Here is an 11,282-nt window from a genome sequence, read left to right on the forward strand (position 1 = left end):
AGTGTGAATATAAGTGAACCGTGTGGGATCAATGTTCATTCAATAAAAAAAAGATATTGAAATTACAATATAAAACACACTGTTATTATGTTTTATGACTTTTATAAATGGACAAAAAACATTCTGGGTTACAAAATGGAATCAAATTAAAAGGTGTAATAAACGTTTTTTTTATTATTATTTTTTAGAAGACTCTAGAAATGTATTATAAACTTTTCAAAATAGAAACAAATAGTATAGAAAAATGGTTTAAATTTTGACCAAATCGGATAATCCGCAGCATGTTAAATAAAATCCTGAACTTCATATAAAAATAATGGACTTTTTTCCCAGGCGTAATATGATTTCTGGCTCTATTTAACATATCTGTAGATGTGAGTGTGTTTAATGTATAATGAATAATAATAGGAACATTATACTCAAACTATTACTTATAGTGTTCAAAATCTTTTGCAGGGTTTCTTAGATACAAAATTCTTGTATAAAGTTTAACACATTTTTTTGAGAATCTCTAGAATTCCTGAATTATAACTATCTTATATCAGAAACAAAATGTCGTGTCTCAAATCTTCTTCTTCTTCCTGGCAATTATCCCAGCATTAGCCAGGGTCTGCCTTCCTGCTCAAACTCCTCCACTTTGCACGGTCTTTAGCATCCGCGATGGTAAGTCCATTGGCTCTCAAATGTATAAAAAAATTTAAACGACCACTGAAATATTCTCGATTTTTATTTCAACACAATTCTTTTGTGAACGTGACGTAGAATAACACTCAAATAAAATATCCTTAAGAAAAATATAAAATTTTATTATTGTATCGAGAATTATAATTTTTAAACTGTTCTTTTATTATTTTCAAATTAAATCAATTTTTTTATTTCATCGGCATCTTTTACAACGAGAACTAAACTAAAAAATCTTATAGGAATATCATTTGTACGTGAAATTGAATTTAAACTTAAATTTAGTGATGAGAACAAGATTCATAAATATAAGAAAACCAACTGGTCTCTGACAAAATTATAGGACGAAACTACGGATTACAGATTGTTTGCAATAATGTTTAAATCCAATATTATACTACCAAAAACATCATTGAAGCAGAAAATATAGCGAAGGGACATTTTATTACATTTCCTTTGAGCTCAAGAAAACTTAACAAAGTTTATTTCCTAGTAATCACATGAAAATTTAAGATACTTCTTATGTCTTCTGTTATCATAATTCTCTTTTCTAAGACTAATATTGTATGAATAACATTAATACAAGTTCATTAGATTGCCTATAGTAAAACATTTTTTCTTGTATTTTGGCTGTTTAATATCGCTCTTGTCCATAACCACAATGATATTTTTAAAAAGTTAGTAAACAATGCTTTTTTAACTATCAAGTTACTGCAACAAAAACGTAGATACGTGCAGAAACTCCGAGAGTACAATGCAACTCATCTGACAGAACTAGCCATCAATTGAGGGAGCTTGTTATCTAACCATTTCATTACGAGGGTTACCACTTGTGGAAATAACCTAGATTTTATTGAAAACATAACATTTATAAAAATAAGATTAACTTAAATTACTTGGAATAACTTAAGAGTAGTTTTCGTATAAAAGAATAATAATAAATAAAATCTTGTTACGCTATGTCTGTCCTTGAGTATCTAAATAATAAGTCATTGTTGTCTCCGCTATACACAACACACTTAATGTACAGAACCCACGTATTGTATTCAATTATTATTCTAATTTCTTTGTGACGTCAGCAACAAAATCAGAAAAAATACACCACATAATGTTACATTTAAACTTTTCCAGAGGCCATAATTCCTACCAAATATAGTCTGTAATTATTCAAAACGTTTTGAAGGCTATATCACAGATATAATAAGTGCTTTCATTAACAATTACGACTTTTGTATCATCGTTTTCGGTCACACTAATGCCGAGGAAGGTAATATTGCGTAAGTAAATGATAACTACATTTTAAATTGAATACATTTTGTGAGACCCTCGTCTCACATGATAAGAGTAATACATTAAACTGGCTTAGAATCTGCTGTCGCTAAGCTCGTGTGGTTGGCGAGGTATAAATAAGATAAATTGTTCGACATCTGAAAATTGCAGACTTCGCAGTTAGAGCTTTGAGTAACGAGAAAAAAAGAATTCTGGTTTCAACTAGACTTAACTCATATTAAATAAAGTAGGTAATTATTTATTAATAATAAAACCCGTTCTGATACATTACTGCACAAAGTTAAGCAGTAGAAGTATGGACTATGACAGTCTGAAAAATGTTTCAACTTTTTACAGACTATATATAATTATATATCTACTTAAAAATCCATATATCAATATTATATATAAATACTTCGTCGGTTGAAAGTAATTTGAAGGATAATACTTCCTTGTTATATAAGCCAAGTCCGCAGTAATTGAGACACCTATTCTAATGCACTTTCCTACTTATCGTTATGTTATGGAAGCGCAATAAGGTTGCATATTAAATAATAAAAAAAAATTGGAGTATATAAATATACGAATTTAATGAAACTGATTATTAATAAATGTATTCCGTAAAGATGATATCTAAGATTTCCGCGAGTGCAGATTTAAATAAATCGGAAAGCAGTAAATCCGAACGACCGTAGTTTTGTTTAAATTTTGCTTAATATATTTAAAATTCGAACGAGAAATTCCTTCCAACACGCTGCTCCACAACAAGCCAATTGTCTGCGGAATGTATGGGGTTAAAGACGAGGGTTTGACAAACTAATTATCAATGGCATGTTACAGAGAGGACGTGAAGTATTATTTCAAACGACATTGCTGTTACGAGTAACAGTATCATATTACCTGTTTATATTTATATACATAAAATTACAGATTAAATGTTTTCTTGAAGTGTCTTATATTTACAATATAAGTCTATTTCATAATATAAATATTCTATAAATTTATTGAACCCTTCATTCATTCTTCCTGTAGTTAAGCTCGAGATAAATTCTATTTCAATATATATATAAATAATAGTATGCAAGTTATCATAATATGTACGCAATTTTTCTATTTTCTTTTTTACTTTTTCGTAAAGTCGCAAACATTCATCCGATGTCTTTAAACATCTTAAATTTCATGACGTCTGTTCATTATACATATCCGGTTTCTTAATAACTAATAACTATATGTAAGTTCAGTTTTATAACAACTTAACAAATTTCATAACGAATAAGCTCGTGCCAAAAAATAATTATAAAATGTTGTCAGAGGAGGATTAAACTCGTCCGTTATTTTGCTGAATATTTTAAACCAATTCGCTAAGGGAGACCCGTGGGGATTTAGATTGGGTCTGCCTTATAGTGTATTATAAAATAAAAAATAATAAAGTGACTATTAATAATAAAATAACATTAATTGAAATTATTTTGTTTAAGTAGAATTACCGTCGGAATTGAAGTCAATTTAAATCGTTGTATACTATATAAAACGAGTAATGAGATAAGAATGAGGAAATTACAAATAGCTTTAAGAAAAGACAAGCTTTTCTTAAAATTATATTATGAGAACATTGTTTTATTTTAAATAAAAAAAAAATATTTAAAGATAAAATTAATTTCATGTTAAGTTGCAAATGATATACATACGTAATCGCGACGCTGACAACTTTTAAGGAAAAAACATTGTAACCGTCTGTGTAAAAACATACTAGACCTCAGCTCCTTTAATTTTCTCTATACTCGACCCCTCAAATGATAGTAATGACATCAGACACCGAAAAGACGTTATAACGCAGTCAGACACTGGAAAAAAAGTATAGTAAATCGGTTTTATTTCATAACTTGTTGTGCGCCCTCCGGAAATAATAGCTTCAAAGAATTTACATATCAATCCCCAAAAATCTAATAAAACTTTTAGAGTGCGAGATATTGTGGTGTGTGGAACAGAACGCATAAGTTATGCATTGTGTAGATAATTCCATATTAAATTATTCTAGAGTATAATATTTGTACAAAATATTAACAGTACCATAAAGTACGATGTAAGAATCTCACACTCCAATAAAACCTTATATCATGAAACGAATTAAATGGCATTTCTGTACCCTACTTTAAAAAAAATCGTAACTACCCACTAAAGTAATGTTGACCAGAAAAGTTCCGACCAGAAGGTAGTTATAAAAACGCTGCATCAAGAAAAATATGTAGAGTGTTGATATATGCATTTTTCGATTAATAACTCTTGTATAACGCAGGTAATAGACATAATTATATTACATTCGTCGGGAAATATCCTTAGTGAGTTTTATTATCTGGTATTTACCCAATAAACCTTAATTTTTACTTCATCACTCATTATGATGCTGTAAGCTTAGATTTATTCGGAAATGAAAAAACGTTTCTTTATTACCTGAAATCCATTTCGTAACAAATCGGATATATATTAAGATATTTACCCGTCATATGTATAGATTGAGGTGAAGATCAATATATTCAAAATCCTTGGAAGTATATTTTGTAAACAACTTCCAAATTTCCTTAAAAGCTGTTCCTTATCTGTCACAAGTCTCTTAGTGTTAATCTTATTCTGTGAGTCTTTTATTTAAAATAAAAGGCTTTGTGATTTGTTACCAAATACCTACCTTCGTAAGAAATTCAATATTCATGAAATTAGAGACGCCTTTTAAATATCCTTTCACTTAAAAATGTCTGAAAATCAATACACTGCCTTCACCCGCTTGCATATGATGGACATATGTTCCACCAGAACCAATAATTATTATAATAAATAGCATACAACAATAATAGCACAACTTTAACTTACTTTAGCTTAAATTTGTTTGGTTTAGTTGTTATTCTTCGACAGTAATACGACACAACTAACAAGTCTTACTTAAGTCAGCCAATCTACTTGAATGGGTTATCATTAGACTGTTTTCGATATTACTTTTTTATACCAATACATAAAGTTTGTTTTTGGCTCATTAAATAGCCTAGTTAAAAACCCAATTCAATTGTTTTTATTTACATATGAATGTTAAAAAATTTGTAGACCGAGAGCTAGTTAGAAATAAACGAGTTGTAAGGAGTATTTATTTTTATCTCATTGTTTTGTTTTTATATTTATTAAAGTATATCACGACTTAGAAGTAACGATTAAAAAAATCCAAAAATAATGAATTGTTATATAGAATTTATTAAATTATTTGTTTCATAAAATTATTCCTATACATACCATATTGTAACTCAGTCCTGAAACATTGACCAAGTAACAGATACAAGCAAGAATTTATAAAGAATTTTTCCTTAATGAGTCACCCAATGAACTCCTATAATGATTAAACGTCGTCGTTGATATACGATGAGTACACTGTATTGTAACTAAGCTTTTTGGAACGGAGCCAAACTTCAATAGCAGCGATTATATAACAACCTTAATTACAATTCACGCCAGTAACACATATTGTCCCTCATTACAAGACGATAAGACAGGACGAATAATGACATACAATTTGTATTAATGGCATTTGGGAATTTTAAAAATTATGATTTTACTAAAATATTTAGATATTAAAGTAATTTCTTGAAGTACTATTAAATACCTGAGATTTTTGGAATATAAGATTCTATAAATTTTTATTATTCTGATGTTTAAGATCTAATCATATGTATTTAATGGTAGCATCTTCACAAATCGCAATGTTTATTCTCAAATAAAAAGTTACAGACCATTCGTTGGGACCTTTAGATAGCATATCCGTTTCAATATGACTGTTAAAAATCAATTACTTTAATCACCGGCTCTCGTCATGGCACGATGGCTTAATTGTTGAAAATAAGCTACAAGTTCCAATACTGCTTGCGTCCATAAATTCAATGATATTTTTTTCAATCTTATTCATCATACATTCACATAAAACCTTTACAAAATATTTCATATTAATTCGAACAAGCGATATTCCACTACATTAAAAGCTTCCAAAAACAAAATCTCCTTTTTGTTCGCGAATGCTTGTAGTTGCTATGATATAAAATAATCGGATATTACTTTATATTGTTATATATTTTAAAATACAAATGTATATAAATATTTCTGTAGTATTTTTATATAGATACATCATAACAAGTAAAGGACTATTATTTTTTTTATTTGGTAAATATTAAATATTAAATTAATTTTACTACTAGAGTACATTAAAATGTTTATTTATTTAATTGCATATCTCTTCACTATTATTTTAGTTATTAGAGAGAATTTAATAAAAAAAACATTTGCCTATTAAATATTAATTTAAACATTCTCAATAAGGTCTGACTACTTTTGTTCTCTTGTAGAAATTGACGTTTCCTCAGTGTCATTGAACTTTCCTGTGCAAAATATACAAATCTTAAAATATTTTCAATGGAAACAGCCAGGATAAATTGATAATTATTGATAAACGAATCGATTAACATATATTTATATAATCCATAATATCTTCAGGGTCGTAAACATTTATTATGTTATATAATGTTTTAAATTAAACTAGTTATTTTAAAAAATATATAAATAAATACATTATTATTTGAAGAGATAAAATGTTAGTTTCAGAGCAAAAAAGTCAATAATTTATCCGCGAGTGTAAAATTTAAGTTCACTTTTAGATTTTAAGCGTCATTTTAACTGAGTTCAAAAATTTCGCAACTGTTAAGACAAAACGTTATAATAAGAATATAGTAGAGATATGAAATAGAATTGGAGTCAAATAAATCTTCCATAATATCATAAAGCACTCTGATACTTAAGGAAAATTAAGAAAACATCATTATAAACATATAAATAGGATACAAATTATACTACGGTATTCGATTATATTCCGTCAAAATATTATATTACAATATAGGTAATTTATAGCATGTCTGTATGTACATGTCTTACGCGCCATTAACTGTTGTCAGTGATTGACTGTCATGTGTCAATGTCTGTTAGAGATCAGTGTGCTTAGTCCGAGTTTCCATCGTCACATAATATACGAAGTGTGAGGCGGTTTTAATTCAATAACCGTTAATACTATAACATAGGATGGCTTACGAAAGAAAACCTGTTAGCGCGCCATTAGTAGCTTAGCAGTAACGTAGACAATGTCAGCTTAGCGTTTACGTAGAGAGCTTATCATGACACCGTAAAAAGTTAAGACTTAGGGGAAACAATGACAAAAATAAAGACATTTTTTATTGGAATCACTGTGTTATTTTTTAAATAATGATATAAGGTGTTTTATCAATTTGTTAATACAAATATAAGGTAAACATTTTCAAGCGAAAGATTTAAAATTACGTTAATATATTATTAAAAAAATATAAATAAAGAATGTATGCAAAAAAATTTAAGATTAACAGTTCATATGCATCGATTTCTACATAATATTGACCAACAATAATTTTTTAATAAATTATAAAATTATTTTCCATAAACATTACCTAACACTACTATTTTGTCAAATTAAAATTAGTTACATTTCACAATACAAGAAGTGAATTTTAAATTATTTAATTAATAATGAGTGACTAAGTAAGTGTAGAGTCCTCTTAACATTTACAACAATTAACGATACAGAATAATTCAATTTCATTTCACTATTCAGAATCTGTAATAGATGTACGATTTCGAAAGGTATTCGTCAGTTAAAAAGAATTAACACATCAGAATTATGCATATCCCTAAATCATACATTTCAATTATAATTTTGGAAGTTACGAAATTAATTTTTCAGTTATCCTTATCCCTCAACCTCGACGTTCAAGCAATTTGTTAGAGTACGGCTAGAATTCTCTTTTATACGGTAACAGTATCCCATGGGAGAGGACTAAAATATTATACCGCTGTAGTTTCTGCCCTAAGGGGAATTGTGTTTGCGGGGACCCTTTGTTATTGCTGTTTATCTTATATATTAAAACTAGTCTTATAATTATAATCTCTCAATTTTTTTAATAGATCTGGAATAACTCCAGAACACATACATTGTTAAGTCAAGTTTGAAATAATGAATTTTTAATTCAGGACCAAACAAGAATAAACATTCCTTTTGTATAAACAAAATTAGGTGTAAGATGTTTGAAAAACATAAAAGGAGTGAGAAAGGAATAATTGCAATCAAGCTACAATGAAAAACAAATTCATAAAGCAAAGAAGTATAATGAGCGAGCCTTACCTTTCGATTTGAATATCAAAGTTATAACAAGCTTGGACGCGAATTTATTTTCAACTTGTTAAGTCTCCGTAAATACTGTTATGAAATTTGCAAATGAGAAAAAAAAATTAACATTGTAGTAGTTTATTCAAAGTTGTCTGCTTAATTAAAATATTGAATAAATTAGACTTGTACAGATTTTGCTTTGGGTATAAAAGCAGGAAGGCCTCCTGACAGACACTTTATGGTGGGTTTTAAACCTATCCCAAAATTATACATTCAAGACATTCACATAGTCTTTATTATATATCTCGTAACTAAATTTTGGTAAAGTTATTTTAATATATTTTTGCTCGTATTTTATTATTTATATTTCCTTATGATTACACTTTATGACCTAGATAGGTCAAACGATTTCATTGACCAAACGGTCACCAGCTATGCTGAACCCAATTTAACGAATTAGTTTACATATTATTTTCTAATTAAAAAAAAATAAAAATAATATTCAAAAAATTTACTTCACAGCCTGAACTAAAACTTCATACTCCCGACGTTTCGTTTACTTTGTAGTAACCGTGATCACGGGCGGATGAGATGAAAATGTATGTCAATTGGTCTTGTTATTTGTTAAACTAAGAAGCCGTTGGCGGTAGATGACAAATAAAAAAAAAATACTTCAAATCTTATCAAAAAAGTGTTAAACTTTAATGTTATTCAGGATATAAATACAATTTACGTAACTCATTCTCACTCGGATAAAATATAAGTTAAGATACTTTTAATAATTTGAGACAGTTAAGTAATTTGCTATGCCTGGCGCATTGTTACTGTCGTCTTACATAATAGAATCAAGAATGTGTATGTGCCACGAAGCTTATCTATTTAATTTCATTCGTTTGCTCAGCATGCAGTCAAGTTACTGAATTTTTTATTATTTTCTTCCTATTTAGTTTTATATTTTATACTTTATTGTATATATGTGTACCATGAAGTTATAGCGAATTTCTTTTCAAAATATTCTTCGTAAATAACGTTATTTAACTAAACACTAATTATATAATTAAAGTGTACTCAGGTATTGCTTTTACAATAAGAGGGTTCAATAACCAGCCGTAGATTACAAAACAAAATAATTATGTTGAAAAAACTTATTTGCTGGACGTAATTTATAATAAGATGTATCATATATTATTATTTGTCATGATTATGTATCATATATACGTACGTAACCAAAAAAACTTACTATAATATTAAATTGCAAAAAAATTTATTGTGTCGATTTAAAAAAAAATAGAGGATTGACATAAACCTAAAGACAAACGTCTCGTTTTTAAATCAAACAAATAGAAAAGTAAAAAAGAAACGGCTATGATTAAAAAAGTGAAATATGATAGAAATTACAGACGAAAGCGAGCAAAAATTTAAAATGAAACGTTTTTAACACAAAATATAAAATCTTTTTTTAATTTTTTTTCTAATTTTTCTATAGACAACTCTTCTTCGTTGAAATCAGTCCAAGTCTTGAGTATAAAGTAAAGTACTAACCAAAAGATATAGACAGAACAAAATTCCTTTCCATTTATAAATATATTACAGCTCGTACCTACATGTTAAATTTTTAAATTAAAATGCATTTTTTTTTCATTTTACATTTAAAACAGAACACCTAATACGAATATAAATTTTCTCCATTGCCAAACCATTTCCATAAGAGCAAATGTAAAGTTGGGCTCCGATGCCAAATTTGACTTTTAATATCCTGGGAGGCGAGTCGTACTTAAACATCAATCTAGCTCTTTAAACCTGACATAGTGTTACATGGAACTTTAAGTATCAAATCAAGCGGAAGGAAAACATTAGATTTTCAAGGAAAATGTGAGACGTTGCATATTTAATGAATTCAAATTAAACAATTAAGTAAACATTACAAATATTCTGCTAATCCTTAAACCACTCTCCGTTTATATATATCTAAAAAATTCTTATTATATTGGCAACTCATAATTCTATGATAAAGTTATCAAGGAAATTACAATATAATATTGTTTAGTATAGTATAATTAACGTCAAGTGATTTTAATCTTTGATGACGCGCATCGCCAATACTCTAAAATTCTAAAATCACAACAACAGGCGAATTCATAATTTAGATCTGCATATTGCTTACCTCCAACAGTTCATATTACAAAGTTATACGTATTGTAGATGCAGGTAGGTATGAAGTTAATAATTTGGTCAATTTCAAACACCAATGTTTGTTAGTAATATCATAAGGTAATTAAGGATTTAAATGAAACTAATGTCATTCGAATATACTACGCGTCCTTTATTTTTGAGAAACTGCATACTCCCGACGTTTCCGTTACTTTTCAGCAACCGTGATCACGAGTAGACAAGATGTGATTGTTGCCCGTGATCACGGTTGCTGAAAAGTAACCGAAACGTCGGGAATATATAGTTTTTACAAAAATAAACACGCTTAGTATATCGAATAATCTTAGTTTTATTTCAATGAATAAAACTCGCGAAAGTCTTAGATCTCATTAGGTAATTGAGGAATTGAAAATATAAATAATAGAAACAATTATCTTATAACGCTCTTTGAAGTCGGTTCAACAATAAAATTAAACCTTTTGTTAACAGTCGTAACATATTATGTCAAAACAATTAGTGCAAATGTTATAAATATATTTTATACTGAAATAATTATGCAAGAGTGACAGGTGGAGGGAGTAATGCTGTCAAGTTATTAAATACTTACAAAACATATAAATTCACACGGCGCTGTATCTTCTGGGCCGTAAAAGGGGCAATGTACATTTATGAATACGGCATATGGAAAGCGGATAAATTTGAAACGGCCAACGTAGCAATATTTAATATTCTGACCCAGTAAGGAAATTTCCCCACGCCGTCGTTTGAACGGTTACAGCTCTCCAGAGTAATATGACGACTTGAAGCTGTCTCGTTTGATACATTAAATTATTTAATGGAAGGTGAAACGATTTACAATAATTCCTTATTAATTTTTAACAGTTATTACTGCACAGATATAATTATCATATAAATACTCATTCGTTTCGATATTTTATAGATGGAAACAAATTATTTATTTCAT

The sequence above is a fragment of the Danaus plexippus genome, chromosome 12, assembly GCF_018135715.1.
Source record: "Danaus plexippus chromosome 12, MEX_DaPlex, whole genome shotgun sequence".
Taxonomy (NCBI): domain Eukaryota; kingdom Metazoa; phylum Arthropoda; class Insecta; order Lepidoptera; family Nymphalidae; genus Danaus; species Danaus plexippus.